Raw genomic sequence first — 16,759 nt, 5'->3', positions numbered from 1 at the left:
TGATGCACTAGGTCCCACAGAGGATTTGAAACTAGCCTTGGAAAGTTTCCTTATAATGTTGGAAGTGGGTGTCATGTGCTAATGAGATCATCAAATGAACGCCGGATAATTAGTTCCACTTTTCCAATCCAGAATACTCCTTCAGAAGTCGAAGAGCCAGGATCTTGCCTGCAGATTTCTTTTGAATAGTTTTGCTTTAACGTAAATGGAGATGCCTTCCCTTGGGAAATGGCTTGGCAAAGCTGCAGAGCACAGCAGCAAGCAGGCTAACTATGTGAACAGGGCCGCGCCGGAATAGAGTTGTTAGAAAAACATTCTGGGTTAATTATTTTCTCTACCAAAACTAGTCCATTTGAGGCCAGTAACACACCCCAATATTGATGTCATCAGCAGCTGTCATTGAAGCAGTTCAAGCAATAAAAGAACATTGAAATCGAAGATGCCGTAAAATTAACTGAAATCGTTATAGTTATTCAAATAAAGGGGTTCTCTTTTAGCTTCCACACATTGAAAGATAATTAAATCTTGGTGTCTCTTTTGTGATATGCAATGGATGTAATGCGTGTAATTGTGATTGCTCAGATGGGTACACCCGGTTTTATGGACAAGACAGGCTGAAGGGTTTGTTCCTGTGCTGAAAAACTCTGGGACTCAAAGTCTTTTAGGGATACGTATAGATCAGGATATCCATGCAATTAATGAAAGGGAACGATATATGAAAGACTGCTTTATTTCTGGATTTGTAGTGAGATGAGATATGTCATAGCGTCATAGAACCGTAGAGCACAGGAACAGGCCTTTGGCCCAATTCATCTATGCTGATCAGGATGTCTACCTACTCTAATTCCATTTGCCTGCAATAGGCCCTTATATTTTTTATCCTTTCGTATTCATGTACAATGCAAATTTCTTTTAAAATATGATCATTGTATCTGCTTCTATAACTCGTCTGGCAGCAAGTTCCATATAATTAACATCTCTTTGTGAAAAATTTCCCCTCAGATCCCCAACATTAATTTTTGAATATATCGCAATAAAGGCCATCCCAGGATACTTCTAGAGACCTACAAACTAATGAGCAGCCATACTATTCTTAAATTCAGAAGTTCAACTTATGTAGTACATAACTTTGATCGTGCAATCAGCAGGACAGTTCTGTCTCTCTCTTCGCTTTTAGTAATTGTTCCTTCTTATCAGTCTTATGTGCTTTGGATACCATTCACTACAACACTGAGTGACTTATGGACAAAATCGACAGAAGCTGCTCCCTGTGAATGTCCTGTATGCACAAAGCGAGGGTTTTAGTAGTACCTGCTCTTTAGGCAGTTTCTGGATTTGCTTTACCTGCATTCCCATTTTCAGCATGCCCTCCAGCTGACACTGTGTCCAGACGTGTGGAAGCATGTTTGCTCCTTTATTGTGCTCAATATAGAAACATAGAAACATAGAAATGTACAATACAGGACCTTCAGCCTATAAAGTTGTGCCAAACGTGCCCCTACCTTAGAAATTACTAGGCTTACCTATCGCCTTCTATTTTCCTAAGTTCCATGTACCTATCCAAAGGTCACTTAAAAGACCCTATTGTATCTGCCCCCACCACTGTTGCCGGCAGCCCATTCCACGCACTCACCATTCTCTGAGTGAAGACACTTACCCCTGACATCTCCTCTGTACCTATTCCCCAGCGCCTTAAACCTGTGTCCTCTTGTGGCAACCATTTCAGCCCTGGGAAAAAGCCTCTGACTATCCACATGATCAATGCCTCTCATTATCTTGTACATCTCTATCGGGTCACCTCTCATCCTCTGTCGCTCCAAGGAGAAAAGACCGAGTTCACTCAACCTATTCTCATAAGGCGTGCTCCCCAATCCAGTCACCCTGTGCAGCTGCTTTGAGCGTCCTATGGATTTGTACCCCAAGATCCCTCTGATCCTCCACATTGCCAAGAGTTTTACCATTAATACTATATTCTGCCATCATATTTGACCTACAAAAATGAACCACTTCACACTTGTCTGGGATGAACTCCATCTGCCTCTTCTCAGCTCAGTTTCGCATCCTATCAATGTCCTGCTGTAACCTCTGACAGCCCTCCACACTATCCACAACACCTCCAACCTTAGTGTCATCAGCAAACTTACTAACCCATCCATCCACTTCCTCATCCAGGTCATCTATAACAATCACGAAGAGCAAGGGTCCCAGAACAGATCCCTGAGGCACTCCACTGGTGACTGACCTCCATGCAGAATATGACCTGCCTACAACTACTCTTTGCCTTCTGTGAGCAAGCCAGTTCTGGATCCACAAAGCAATGTCCCCTTTTGTCCCATGCCTCCTTACCTTCTCAATAAGCCTCACATGAAATGCCTAGCTGAAATCCATATACACTATAGCTACTGTTCTTCCTTCATCAATGTGTTTAGTCACATCCTCAAAAAATTCAATCAGGCTCGTAAGGCAGGACCTGCCCTTGACAAAGTCATGCTGACTATTCCTAATCATATTATGCCTCTCCAAATGTTCATAAATCCTGCCTCTCAGGATCTTCTCCATCAACTTACCAACCACTGAGGTAAGACTCATTGGTCTATAATTTCCTGGGCGATCTCTACTCCCTTTCTTAAATAAAGGAACAACATCCGCAACCCTCCAATCCTCCAGAATCTCTCCCATCCCCATTGATGTTGCAAAGATCACTATCAGAGGCTCAGCAATCTCCTCCCGCACCTCTCTCAGTGGAGTCGGGTACATCTCCTTCAGTCCCAACGAATTATCCAACTTGATGCTTTCCAAAAGCTCCAGCACATCCTCTTTCTTAATATTTGGATGCTGAAGTTTTTCAGTCTGCTGCAAGTCATCACTACAATCACCAAGATCCTTTTTCATAGTGAATACTGAAGTAAAGCATTCATTAAGTACCCCTGCTATTTCCTCCGGTTCCATACACACTTTCCCATTGTCACATTTGATAGGTCCTATTCTTTCACATTTTATCCTCTTGCTCTTCATGTACTTGTACAATGCTTTGGGGTTTTCCTTAATTTTGCATGCCAAGGCCTTCTCATGGCACCTTCTGGCTCTCCTAATTTCCTTCATAAGCTCCTTCCTACTAGCCTTATAATCTTCTAAATCTCTAACATTACCTAGCTCTCTGAACCTTTTGTAAGCTTTTCTTCTTGACTAGATTTATTATAGCCTTTGTACACCACGGTTCCTGTACCCTACCATAACTCCACACAAATATCCCCTGAACATTTGCCACATTTCTTCCATACATTTCCCTGTTTCAATTGTTTCCAATTTAAGCTTCCAATTTCCTGCCTGATAACCTCATAATTCCCCTTACTCCAGTTAAATGTTTTTCTAACTTGTCTTTTCCTATCTCTCTCTAATGCTATGGTAAAGGAGATAGAATTATGATCACTATCTCCAAAATGCTCTCCCACTAAGTGATCTGACAGCTGACCAGGTTCATTTCCCAATACCAAATGAAGTACAGCCTCTCCTCTTGTAGGCTTATCTACATATTGTGTCAAGAAACCTTCCTGAACACACCTAACAAACTCCACCCCATCTAAACCCCTTGCTCTAGGGAGATGCCAATCAATATTGGAGAAATTAAAATTTCTCATCATGACAACTCTGTTATTATTACACATTTCCAGGATCTGTTTCCCAATCTGTTCCTTGATATTCCTGTTACTATTTGGCGGCCTATAAAAAACACCCAGTAAAGTTATTGACCCTTCCTGTTCCTAACCTCCACCCACAGAGACTCCATAGACAATCCCTCCAAGGCGTCCACCTTTTCTGTAGCCGTGACACTATCTCTGAACAACAGTGTCACACCCCCGCCTCTTTTGCCTCCCTCCCTGTCCTTTCTGAAACATCTAAAACCCGGCACTTGAAGTAACTATTCCTGTCCCTGAGCCATCCAAGTCTCTGTAATGGCCACATCACATCTCCAAGTACTGATCCACGCTCTAAGCTGATCCGCTTTGTTCACAACACCCCTTGCGTTAAAATAGTCACATCTCAAACCTTCGGTTTGAGCACATCCTTTCTCGATCATCTGCCTATCCTCCCTCTCACACTGTCTGCAAGCTTTCTCTATTTGTGAACCAACCTCTTCTTCCCTGTACTCTTCAGTTCAGTTCCCACCTCCCAACAGTTCTAGTTTAAACTCTCCCCAGTAGCCTTAGTAAACCTCCCCGCAAGGATATCAGTCCCCCGGGTTTGAAGTGCAACCCGTCCTTTTTGTACAGGTCACACTTGCCCCAAAAGAGATCCCATTGATCCAAAAATCTGAATCCTTGCCCCCGCTCCAATCCCTCAGTCATGCATTTATCCTCCTCCTCATTCTATTCCTATACTCACTGTCGCGTGGCTCAGGCAGTAATCCCGAGATTACTACCTTTGTGTTCCTGTTTCTCAACTTCCTTCCTAGCTCCCTGTACTCTTTTTTCAGGACCCCTTCCCTTTTCCTACCTATGTCATTGGTACCAATATGTACCATGACCTCTGGCTGTTCTCCCTCCCACTGCAGGATATCTTGGATGCGATCAGAAATATCCCGGACTCTGGCACCTGGGAGGCAAACCACCATCTGAGTTTCTTTCCTGCATCCACAGAATCGCCTGTCTGACCCCCTAACTATAGAGTCCCCTATTGCTGCTGCCATCCTCTTCCTTTCCTTACCCTTCTGTGCCACAGGGCTGGACTGTGTTCCAGAGGCACGGCCACTGTTGCTTCCCCCAGGTAGGCTGTCCCCCACAATAGTACTCAAGCAGGAGTACTTATTATCAAGGGGTACAGCCACAGGGGTACTCTCTAGTACCTGACTCTTCCCCTTCCTGCTCCTGACTGTGACCCACTTGTCTGTCAGACAAGTGAGTCAGCTCTGGTAGTTAGCTATCTCACTGGAAGTTGACAATCCAGCTAAAATCACAAAGATTCTTGCATTAAGTTATATGAAGAACCCATTCTCTCCCAGTCTCTACCTCTCAAAATAGCAACCAATTGCAGTTGGTTACAGCTTATATGGTTCCTACAATTTCTTTGGCGCTGGTGGTTTGAATGTTTTAGAAGCCTTGTGGATGAGCTGTGGCAGAAATTACCCCTGAGCTTTAGCTGAAACCTACTGGGTGGCAGTTGTGGTGACTTTAGAGGCCACTTGTTGAAGTCCACAGCAATGGCAGGATGTATCGGAGAGATCACAGAACAGAGCTACATAGAAGAAGGGAAGACAGCAAAAGGATTAGGAGGAATCCCAACGGAGCAGACTTTATTATATGATCTTCTTCCATCCTCCTGATCTGTGGGTAGAGTTCAAGGAGGTATTAATTCTATAAGGCCACGTCCACAGGTTGCATGTCTTAGACACAGTCAGAGCTAACAGCGGGCAAAACCTCTTTGCCTCAATAACTGAATGTACCAGTGACCATGTATTTATTTTTCTCAGGCTCAGTCTAAGCTGATGCCAGGGTGTTGTAGAGATGGTTGCCCATGGCCCCGGCCCTGGAGGATGCTTGACATGAACAGTAGTGGTCTGGGATAACTTATAGGCAATGGAGGGTCTGTAGAACGACTAGAAGCAGGAAGGCTACTTTCTGATGGAAGACAGCTTGATTCCATTTCTCTGGGGCAACAGCTCAGTCATCTGGAGAGCAGATGTGTGTGTGTGTGTGTGTGTGTGTGTGTGTGTGTGTGTGTGTGTGTGTGTGTGTGTGTGTGTGTGTGTGTGTGTGTGTGTGTGTGTGTGTGTGTGTGTGTGTGTGTGTGTGTGTGTGTGTGTGTGTGTGTGTGTGTGTGTGTGTGACCTATAGAGGTGCTTTGATACTGGAATCCTGAGCCATGATATTAGGAGTCTGACATTCGTTGGAGCCAGATCTAGCTCCCAGTCGCTTTCAATGAGCTCCAATAGAAGCTGAGGCATGGTCAATAGATGCTGCATCGAATGTGTGTTTGTAATTATTGAAACAAAGTTGAACACAGTCCTTATACTGGAAATTATGAGCTTCAGGCATTGTGTAAAGTCTTCTGCATGAGTGGATTGAATAATGACCTTTGGCATATTAGAAATATCTTATGAGATATGAAATCTAAACAGCCTAGTTCAACTGCAATTTTTGTTTGTATTTTCACCGGAAGGCATAAGGAGTGTGCACACCCTCCAGCACTATTGGAGTCCTCTGAACTGCTTGCAGTTGAGCAAGTGTGTAAGCTATGGGATGTTGGTAGCAAAGACCTGACCCAATGGGTGGAGACTGAATCCTTGCTCCACCCTAAACCAGTGCAGACTTCTTGTTTCCACGTCAGTGAATGCTGGTGGCTGATAGACAACTTAAGAGCCAGTCTCTTAATCTTCCCGCCCTTCTGCCTCTGTCACTTACTCTGTCTAGTGCTCTTGTTTGTCTGAAAGGAGCTAATAAAATGAAATACAATTAGCCGAGCAAATGATGTGGCCTGCTTCTACAATCACTCTCTTGCAGGTTTGGAGACAGTGTGGCACAGCAGGCAGTGGGATTTGAGAAGGTGAGTTTACAATGATATAGAATTTTAAAGGTTTCTACACTCTAGTTGCTGGGGTTTTTGCCATAAGAACATGTGAAAATAGGAGCAGGTTTAGGCTACTTGGCCTCTGAAGCCTACCCCGCTATTTAAAATGATCATGTCTGTTCTTCAACTCCTCTTCTGTGTCAGTTCACTGTGGACCATTTGCGTCAGTCTTCACCGTGGAAGGTACAAATAGAATGCCAGAACTTCAAGAGTTTCAGGAGGCAGAAGTGAGTGTGGCTGATATTAATAAAGAGGAGGTGCTTCAGAAGCTGAATGGTCTGAAGGTAGATAAGTCACCTGGCCCACATGGACTACACTTCAGGGTTCTGAAAGAGGTAGTTGAAGAGTTTGTGGAAGCATTAGTAATGATTTTTCAAGAATCACTAGATTCTGGAAGGATCCGGAGGACTGGAACGTTGAAAATGTCACTTCACTCTTTAACAAGGGAGGAAGGCTAGGTAACCTGACTTCAGTGGTTGAGAAGATGTTGGAGCCCATTACTAAGGATGAGGTTTTGGGGTACTTCAAGGCACATGATAAAAAGGCCAACGTCAGCACGTGTTCCTTAAAGGGATATCTTGCCTGATAAATTTGTTGGAGTTCTTTAAGGAAATAACAGGCAGGACAGACAAAGAAGAGTCAATGGATGTTGTTTACTTGGATTTTCTGAAGGTCTTTGAAAAGGTGCCACATGTGAGTCTGTTAAATGAGATAAGAGCCCATGGTATTACAGAAAAGATACTAGCATGGGATGAAAGATTAGCTGTCTGGCAATGAGAGGGAATAAAGGGGGCCCTTTCTGGTTGGCTGCTGGTGACTAGTGGTATTCCACAAGGGTTGGTGTTGGAATCGCTTCTTTTCAACATTGTATATTAATAATTTGGATGATGCAATTAATGCTTTGTAGCCAAGTTTTCAAATGATATGAAGATAGATGGAGGGGCATGAAGTGTTGGAGGAGCAGGGATTCTGCAGAGGACTTAAAGAGTTTAGGAGAATGGGCAAAAAGGTGGCAGATGGAATATAGTGTTGGGAAGTGTATGGTCATGCACTTTGGTAGAAGGAATAAAGAAGTAGACTATTTTTGAAATGGGAAGAACATTCAAAAATAAGAGGTTGCAAAGGAACTTGGGAGTTCTCATGTAGATTTCAGTAAAGCTTAACCCGCTGGTTGAGACAGTGGCAAATGCAAAGCTAGCATTAATTTTGATGGACTAGAATATAAGAACAAAAATGTACTGCTGAGGTTTAATAGGCATTGGTCAGTCAGCACTTGGAGTAATGTCAGTACTTCTGGGCTCCTTTTTTAAGAAAGATGTGCTAGCATTGGAGAGGGTACAGAGGAGCTTCATAAGAATGATTTTGAGAATGAAAACATTAACATTCTAGATAATGTAAACTAGAACGTTTGTTAGCATTGGGCCTATACTCATTGGAGTTTAGAAGAATGGGGTGTGGGGGAGGGGATCTTATTGAAATCTATTGAACATTGAAAGAGAAAGAGTGGATGTGGACAGCATGATTTCCTATAGTGGTGGAGTCTAGGATCAGATGGCACAGCCTCAGAATGGAGCAAATTGAGCAGTGTCTATTTGGAAAAGTGTTGAGGAAGAATTTCTTTAGCCAGAGGGTGGTGAATCTTTGGAATTCATTTCCACATATGGCTGTGGAGGGCAAGTCATTGGATACACTTAAAGTGAAGGTTGATAGCTTCTTGATTAGTAAGGGCATCAAAGATTTTGGGCAGAAGGCAGGAGAATGGAGTTGAGAAGGATAATAAATCAGCCATGATGGAATGGCAAGACAGATGGTGGGCCAAATGGCCTAATTCTGCTCTTATGTCTTATGGTGTTATGGCCCATAATCCCTTGATCCTTCAAAAATATTTCTGCTCTTCTTCAAATACCACTTCTGATCTAGAACCAGTGCCATTTGGAGTAGATAACTCCAGAACTTCACTGCTCACTTTTAGAAGTTCCTACAAAACTCAGTTTCAAGTGATTGGTTCTGATTTTGTAACTAGTCTCCTAGTCAGAGATTATCCCAACACTAGAATCATGTCAACATCCACTCAGTCCTGTCCCTAAGGATCCTGTTTATTTTTGTGAAATCACCTCATCTTATTGGCAATTATGAAGAACGAAGATCAAATTTCTTTAGCTCCTTTGCCTTTGATGCCAACTGATACACTAAAGTTCAGAACCTTTCCCCGTAATGGAGGAGGGTTTAATGGCATTATGCCTGGTCTGTTGCCTTTGATTATGTTCATCTATCTCCTTAATGTAGAGTGACTCATGTTAGTGTATGTTGTGCAGTGTGTACCCGCCACAGTTGAATAGCTCACAGTATGTGCAGGGGATGAGATTCAGAAGTGAACTTCATTATGAGTGAGAGTATGGATGGGGTTAGCTCACACCCTGACTGGTAGGACCTGTTGTTCATTGAGTGTTGGGCATGCATGTGAGTAGCAAGGAGTGGCATAAAAGATTGTTGATGGTCACTGATTTTCAGATGTGTGCTGTCACTGTTCTTGAGGTGCTCCATCCCTCTGCTTGCAAAATTACCGTACTTTGCCCAGTGTATCTTCTGGTTCCTCAAATCTCACCACTCTTCCCCACCTCGCCCCATCTCTATTAGCATTAGCAGAGCACTTCCCCTTTAAGAGGTTCAGGCTATCATTAATCAGAGAAAAGAGGCCTGAAGTATGAGCGAGATCATTCTTTAGGCCGCAACCAATGTTCCACGTTGAGTTCTAGTCACCACACCGCAGAAAATTTGTGATAACATTGCAAGTGGTTCTGAGGAGATTTATGAGGTCGGAGAATTTTAGCTAGGTGGAGAGCTGAGTCTGCAGTGTGGTTGTTTTGTTTTGGAACAAGAGAGACTGAAGGGAGATTTTATCATGATGTGTAAAATTAAGAGAGACCTACTTGTCTTAGCAGAGTGATCATTAACCAGGAAACTGTGATCTTAAGTAATTCATTGGAGGATTTAGGGGAAGACAGATAAAGCTTTTTTCTTCCAAGCAGGGGAATCCTCAACGCTCAATGTAATGTGTGGTAGAGGCAGAAAACTTGAACAAGTAATTAGATGAATGGTTGAATTGCTGGTTGTGGGCAGGGAGTTGGGATGTGGAATTAGCTTCCAGTTCTTGTACTTGTTTGGCATGAACATCATGTGCTGCAAATTTCTGTGATTCTGTGAAATTGACTCTAGCCGCTCAGGGAAGCGAGTCTGGTGGGTATAAGTTAAAGCCAACTACAGTGGTTAGAATCAGTGGAAGCTGACATTGTGTTAATGATCACAGCACCAAGTTTTGTGTGCATCCTACACTGAGTCAAGTGGGTTCAGGTTAATTGAATATTGTAGACCCAGTGCTGGTTTTCCAGAACCAGCCAGTTTAGTTCCCTGTGCTCTTTGGCTGTTATAGATTGCACTATAACTCAGAATAAGATGCAGTCTATGAATCATGACTGTACTATGGTGAGGTGATTTCACTGATGTGCTAACATTGCATTCTCGGTCTATCATCTAGAATAGAGACTGATTGCAAAAGAAGGTTGCATGGCAGCATATGCACTAACTGAAAACATAAAAGATCAGTGAGGCAGATTTATTACAAAAATCCGAATCAGAATCAGGTTTATTATCACCAGCATGTGACGTGAAATTTGTTAACTTAGTAGCAGCAGTTCAATGCAATTTATAATCTAGCAGAGAAAAAAAATAAATAAACAAGTAAATCCATTACAAATATTGAATAGACTAAAAAATGTGAAAAACAGAAATATTGTATACTAAAAAAAGTGAGGTAGTGGCTAAAGATTCAATGTCCATTTAGGAATCGGATGGCAGAGGGGATGAAGCTTTTCCTGAATCACTGAGTGTGTGCCTTTGGGCTTCTGTACCTCCTACCTGATGGTAACAGTGAGAAAAGGGCAGGCCCTTGGTGATGGGGGTCCTTAATAATGGATGCTGCCTTTCTGAGACACCGCTGCCTGAAGTTGTCCTGGGTACTTTGTAGGCTAGTGCCCAAGATGGAGCTGACTGGACTTACAACCTTCTGCAGCTTCTTTCAGTCCTGTGCAGTAGCCTCTCCATACCAGACCGTGATGCAGCCTGTCAGAATGCTCTCCACGGCACAGCTATAGAAGTGTTTGAGTGTATTTGTTGACATGCCATATCTCTTCAAACTCCTAATAAAGTATAGCCGCTGTCTTGCCTTCTTTATAACTACATCGATATGTTGGGACCAGGTTAGATCCTTAAAGATCTTGACACCCTGGAACTTGAAGCTGCTCCCTCTCTCCACTTCCGATCCCTCTATGAGGATCCAGGTAATACACTCGAAATGCTAGAGGAACTCAGCAGGCCAGGTAGCGTCTATGGAAAAGAGTACAGTTGATGTTTTGGGCCAAGACCCTTCAGCAGGACCTGCATTTGTGAGTTTTTTTTAGATAGGATGGCATGTTTTCACTTACATTATATAGTAAATTTTTTGTATGCTTTATTCTTACGGTCATGGAATGATTGAAGTGTGGAGCACAGAAGTAAGCCTTTTTAACCAACCTAATCCATGTTGACTGTGATGCCTGTCTTTGCTAATTTCATTTGCTTACTTTAGGCCAAATACCTTTATGTTTTTGCCATCAAAGTACCCATCCAAATGACTTTTAAGTGTTGTAATTGCATCTGCCTTCATTATTACCTCTGGCAACTCATTCCACCTTCTGTTTAAAAAAACTTATACTTTAGAACTTTAAAATTTCTCCTGTTAAACCTATGCCCTCTAATTCTAGATTCCTCTGGTCTGATAAAAAGATTCTGCTGGCTACTTTTAACTACTGTTATTCTAATTTTATTAAACCAGATTTTCGTTTACAAATGTTAATTTGTCTGCTCCTGCAAGTTAATTTGCAGGTTTAATTTACGGAATGATGCACTTGAAAAGCCCTCACCACCATTGAACACATCTACTGTCCAAGGAGCATCCATCATCAAGAACCCCAACCATTCAGGCCATGCGACTGTCAGCAGGAAGGAGGTATGGGAAGGGGCAAAGCTTAGGTCCCACACCACCAGGTTCAGAAACAGTTGTCACGCTTCTATCAATTGGATTCCGATCCACTGTGAATAACTTCAGTCACCTCAACACTGAACTGATTCCACAACCTATGGACTCACTTTCAAGGTCTCTACAACCCATGTTCTCAGTACTATTTATTTATTTATGTAGTTATCAATTCATTTGTATATTCATTTATTTTTTGTACAGTGGATTCTGATTAGTTGGGACATATTGCGACCAGTCCTTTTTGGCCCAATTAAATGAATGCCCTAATTAGCCAAAGTTTCATAGAAATACTTAAGAAGGTATAAAAATACAAACTACCATTTAACTAAGTAGGAAATTATGTATTTAAATGAAATACAGAAAAATTAGAACACTATGAATTCTACTACAGTATTATAAAACTGTGTATTAGTTTCTAATAGTTATCGATAGAGGAATTCATTCAATATCCGCTCTTACGTTATTTTGATTAACTGTAAGTAAACAAAATCAGCGCAGTCACTTAGTGCGGATAACGGACTGCCTTCATATAACTCCATCGACAAATGCTATCTTCATTTTCATTGTAACATTCAAGTTGATCGTTAATACCTTCAAATTCTTCATAGTTTCTAATTATTGGAGCGATGAAATTATTTCATTTTCATTTTCAGCCATTTTGGACATCCCCAAGCCTGACTGTTTGAAATTGCAGTGAGAAAAACAGTTCAGAAATGTCTTGTCAAGTATCAGATCACAAAGTCACTGCTTTTTGAAGACAAACGCACTCAACTGATGATATTTAAAAACTGTTAACTCTAAGCATGGTGTGGTGTCTAATAGCCACACAAGTACGTTTGTACATGCGACTGACTCGAGTTAGAAACTATTTGGCAGCATCTCCTGTCTCAGATAAGTAGCAGAGTGCCCCATGTAAACAAAGGGAATCCCTGATATTTTCTTGATTTGTTTTTTGTTCTTTTCAGTTCTTTTCAGTTCCAAATAAGTGGCTGGCTTAATTAACCAATGGTCCAATTAACTCTAATGCACAGTACTTGTGGTTTATCTTCTTTGCATGTCGGTTGTTGGTCAGCCTTTATTTCTGTGTAGATTCTCATTGATTCTATTTTATTTCACAGTGGAATGCCTTCAAGAAAAAGATTCTCAGTATAGTATATGGAAATATATAGTACTTAAATTTACTTTGAACTTCCGAGCTTTGTGATAGTATTCCAGCTAATATTTGGTAAGGATAGGGAACTGTGTGCCTTGTTGAACTTTGAACAGACAGACAGACAGACATACTTTATTGATCCCGTGGGAAATTGGGTTTCGTGACAGTCGCACCAATCAAGAAGAGTTTAGAAATATAGCAATATAAAACCATAAGTAATTAAATAATAATAAGTAAATTATTCCAAGTGGAAATAAGTCCAGGACCAGCCTATTGGCTCAGGGTGTCTGACACTCTGAGGGAGGAGTTGTAAAGTTTGATGGCTACAGGCAGGAATGACTTCCTATGACGCTCAGTGTTACATTTCGGTGGAATGAGTCTCTGGCTGAATGTACTCCTATGCCTAACCAGTACATTATGGAGTGGATGGGAGTCATTGTCCAAGATGGCATGCAACTTGGACAGCATCCTCTTTTCAGACACCACCGTCAGAGAGTCCAGTTCCACCCCCACAACATCACTGGCCTTACGAATGAGTTTGTTGATTCTGTTGGTGTCTGCTACCCTCAGCCTGCTGCCCCAGCACACAACAACAAACATGATATCACTGGCCACCACAGTCTCGTAGAACATCCTCAGCATCATCTAGCAGATGTTAAAGGACCTCAATCTCCTCAGGAAGTAGTGACGGCTCTGACCCTTCTTGTAGACAGCCTCAGTGTTCTTTGACCAGTCCAGTTTATTGTCAATTCATATCCCCAGGTATTTGTATTCCTCCAGCATGTCCACACTGACCCCTTGGATGGAAACAGGGGTCACCGGTGCCTTAGCCCTCCTCAGGTCCACCACCAGCTCCTTAGTCTTTTTCACATTAAGCTGCAGATGATGCTGCTCACACCATGTGACTAAGTTTCCCACCGTAGCCCTGTACTCATTTTGGTTATATTTTTGGTTATATGTATAGAGCCATTACTGTGTAGGACCATGTTTCAGTAGGGTGGAAAATCAGGCTTCAAAGGATTCCAAGATTCAAAGCATATTTATTATCAAATAAATGTATGCAGTATACAGCCTTGAGGATTGCCTTCCCACAGACAACCACAAATCAAAGAAGCATCATGGAACCTGTTCAAAGAAAACATCAAACACCCAATGGCAAAAAGGAGAACAAATTGCACAAAAGCAAAAAACAAGTGAAGATCACAGAATGTAAAACATCAAACCACAAAATAATTGAAACAGTGATTTTTAGTATCGTAGAAATCATTGAAACAGTGAGTGAGAGAGGGAGAGAGAATAGAGAGCAATCAGATACTGACATGTTCCTGCAGCAGCAACAAGCAAAAGGGAGCGAGAGAGAGAGAGAGAGAGAGAGAGAGAGAGAGAGAGAGAGAGAGAGAGAGAGAGAGAGAGAGAGAGAGAGAGAGAGAGAGAGAGAGAGAGAGAGAGAGAGTGGTCAAACTCAGGCAGATGGTACTGAATACCTGCTTGCCTTCTGATCTCATCCTAATTGATTTCTATCTTGCGTGATACTTTAATTGGTGGGATTGGTGAGAAATGGAGTCAACCATGGACTTGCACTGCATCTCTAGGCATCTTGGCTTCACGGCCGCATTCTCTGCTCGGAACGGCACCAAACTCCTTTGGAGACAACAAAGCTTTAGATCACTCAATTGACTTGAACACTCACCATCAAAATGTAAATCACAGGTTCACATAGTAGAGGAATCCTACTTGAAAGAAGAAGTAAAAGAAGTAGTCTTGTGAACTTTCTGACGAACGTCACCTTTGGAGACATTGTTCGCTGGCACCATTTTCTTCCTGATGTTGTTGGATCTTGGTGATTTTGTGATCCAAAGGTTTTTTTTGGAAGTTGAGAAAAGGGGATAAAGCTTGTTGGTAACGGCTGTTTATTTATTGTTTACAGGAACAAAGAACGAACAAAGTAAAAGATGAGAGAGAAAAGAAGCTGCCGTTTTCCTATACTAAAAATTAGCTGAGACTGGACGGATAACAAGACATTCCACTGATAACAATATATGAAATAGCCTGATTCAGCTGTGTGACACCTGCTACGATACTACAATAACTGAAAAATTCACTAAACAATTACACGTATATAGGTAATTAAATAAAAATACGAGTAAGCAGACTAAAGTTAAACTACTAGAAAATTAAAATTTACACTGCAATCCAAAATTCCCCCATCTGATTTTAAATCACACATTTAGAATCATTATATTTGAAAATTCAGAGGCAGTAAAATTTACAGTACCTGCTTTAAGCATAGAACAACTAAAATTTACCCAGAATTATGGAAATATGAAAGGGTATTCATACAATTATGTCATATTTAGATCTTTACAATGTCAGGTTTGTCTCACACATGTTACATAAAATTTGTTTAAATGAACAAATGAAGAATGAAATTCACATGATAACAAAGGAGCTAAATTGCAAGCCTTAATTTACTTTAAGATTTTGTAGAAAGCAATATAATTTGCAAATGAAAGAAGACCAAATAAAGAAAATTAATATTTTTAATACTCAATACCTGCTTCCAATATAGACTAATTAGCAGCATTTTTGCATTCTTTCAGTAAACATTAATTCTAAAAACTGCTTTTGAAATTATAATTTAAAATTTTTATCATTGAATACTAACAAATTATAATAGATTATCCAAACATTGCATAACTATGAGGTCAAACAATTAAGTATTTGATCTTTAAATTGTGAAAAGGCTTGAACGACAACAAAAATAACAGTAAGATTGGTCAAAAAAAGACAGCTGTGTGCATACATCTACTGATGTTTCTGGACACATCATTAGTGACGTTCCTGGAATCATCGGGTGTTTCAGGTCTTTCAACATCATACACCCTCCTCCAGGTGACCCAGCCACTTGTGTCCAGATGGCTAGCTAGACATGACTCCATGGCTCCCCTCTCTTGAGCCACAGCTATCTTGAGGCCCTCTCTGCCGCATCGATGGTACTGTGGATGGCTCTCCTCTTCCTCTCTCTCTCGATGCCCAAATTGCTGAAGGCTCTTGCTAAGGAATGGGCTGCGAATCCCCTACAACCAACTTCCACTGGGAGACACCTTGCTCTCCATCCAGTCTGCTGGCAGTTGCTGACCAGTCCTGTGTACTTCGATAGCTTATACAGCCTTTCTTCTCCTCTTCTCCGAACCGTTCAGCTGCGATGCTGACAATGTTTGTTGTCATGGCTTGTGGCTTCCTATCAACCGCTCCCTTCGCCTTCGCCTCCAGAATTTGATTGACATCTTTGTCAAACTGTTTCCACGCTGCAGGCCATTTGATCCACCTCCTGTTGGACTTGATGTTGGAGGGATCAATTTTCAACACTTGGAGGTTCATGACACTAAGGGGCGATTCCGGGCCTGGCAGCTCCTTCGTCTCACTGGGTTGAACACCTGTGCGTTGTGCTGCTCCTGCTCCCGTCAGGCACTTCATCCTCGCTTGGTGGATCTTCAAGCCACGATCGTTCTTGCAGATTTTCCCACATGCACACTGCTTGCTCATAGTCATTTGTTCATTGTCTGGGTCTGTTGCCGTCGTGTCCGTCCGACTGGGGTGCTCATCCTCCCCCCTCTCAGGTACCCCCGGGGGTATCTCTCCCTTAGATTCATTGAAGCTTTTGTGGGGGTCCTCTTCTCAGAGGACACAGATTGGGTTGCCAGCCCATTTTGCCCTGGTTGCGATCTCTCCGAGCTGTCACTGACTGCCCAGTCATCACCACTCTTTTCGTGGTTGTCGCCCAGTCTTTCCTGGCTGTCACTGATAAACTCAGGGTGTAAAGCTGTGTGCATACATCTACTGATGCTTCTGGACACATCATCAGTGATGGTCCTGGAATCATCTGGAGTTTCGGGGCAAACAACCCTGCCAAGATCCCCATCTAAAAACAAACATCGGCAAATTAGTAGATCAAAGGCATGCTGTTC

This window comes from Hypanus sabinus, chromosome 12 (genome assembly GCF_030144855.1).
Source record: "Hypanus sabinus isolate sHypSab1 chromosome 12, sHypSab1.hap1, whole genome shotgun sequence".
Taxonomy (NCBI): domain Eukaryota; kingdom Metazoa; phylum Chordata; class Chondrichthyes; order Myliobatiformes; family Dasyatidae; genus Hypanus; species Hypanus sabinus.
This window is presented reverse-complemented; position numbering follows the sequence as displayed.